Genomic DNA, 1,422 nt, shown 5'->3' with positions numbered 1-1,422 from the left:
GAACGATATATATATATATATATATATATATATATATACATATATATATATATATATATATATATATATATATATATATATATATATATATAAATATATATATATATACTTATATATATATATACGAGACTGAAAATGAATTTTCCACATAACAAAAATGGAAGCGCCGGGGTTTGAACCCGGGTCCTCTCGCATGCCAAGCGAGCGCTCTACCACTGAGCTACGCCCCCAAGAACATTTTCTGGCACTTAGTATTACATAAAGCACTGAGATTACCACGGCAAAATACTGCTTAACCGACCGTTGCCGACTAGCCGGCAAAATAACCACAGGGTAAATCTCCATGTTGCTGTCGTAGGAGGAGGATCGCCAGAAGCTTCTGGAAGATTTCAAGGACGTCTTGGTGGACCTGACCCTTTCAGATAAGGTCGAAAACCTCAATTTATTGTGAAGATCTTCACTACAACGTTGGACGAACACACTGAATGTTGCACACATGTGATGCGGACAAAATGAAACAAGAAAGAGAAAAAAAATATGTCTGGTGTGGGTCTCGAACCCACGACCTTGAGTGTGTAAGACTCACGCTCTACCACTGAGCTAACCAGACAATAGAAAATACGTCTGTTTCTTCAATTTGAATTAATGAAAATCTTTGCGAGGCAGCGTTTAGAAAAGAGAGATGTCTTTGACGAAATCTATATTGCTTGGCTCTTTCTTCTGTTCCTCATTATCGAAAGTAAACATACAGAAGGATATATATATATATATATATATATATATATATATATATATATATATATATATATATATATATATATATATATATATTTTTTTTTTTTTTTCATACTATTCGCCATTTCCCGCGTTTGCGAGGTAGCGTTAAGAACAGAGGACTGGGCCTTAGAGGGAAAATCCTCACCTGGCCCCCTTCTCTGTTCCTTCTTTTGGAAAATAAAAAAAAAAACGAGAGGGGAGGATTTCCAGCCACCCGCTCCCTCCCCTTTTAGTCGCCTTCTACGACACGCAGGGAATACGTGGGAAGTATTCTTTCTCCCCTATCCCCAGGGATATATATATATATATATATATATATATATATATATATATATATATATATATATATATATATATATATTTTTTTTTTTTTTTTTTTGCTTTGTCGCTGTCTCCCGCGTTTGCGAGGTAGCGCAAGGAAACAGACGAAAGAAATGGCCCAACCCACCCACATACACATGTATATACATACGTCCACACACGCAAATATACATACCTACACAGCTTTCCATGGTTTACCCCAGACGCTTCACATGCCTTGATTCAATCCACTGACAGCACGTCAATATATATATATATATATATATATATATATATATATATATATATATATATATATATATATATATATATATATATATATTC

The 1,422-nt window shown here is 34.4% G+C and overlaps 1 non-coding gene across 1 annotated transcript; it reads right to left on the bottom strand.

Annotated features, from left to right (window-relative positions):
* Positions 1-538: 538 nt before the first annotated feature.
* On the bottom strand, positions 539-610 carry TRNAV-UAC (transfer RNA valine (anticodon UAC)). The gene has a single exon. It is a non-coding gene; the product is annotated as a tRNA-Val (tRNA).
* Positions 611-1,422: the final 812 nt, after the last annotated feature.

Source organism: Panulirus ornatus, chromosome 70 (assembly GCF_036320965.1).
Source record: "Panulirus ornatus isolate Po-2019 chromosome 70, ASM3632096v1, whole genome shotgun sequence".
In the NCBI taxonomy this organism is placed as follows: domain Eukaryota; kingdom Metazoa; phylum Arthropoda; class Malacostraca; order Decapoda; family Palinuridae; genus Panulirus; species Panulirus ornatus.
Note: the sequence above shows the minus strand (reverse complement) of the source record. Positions and strands in the feature narration are given on the sequence as shown.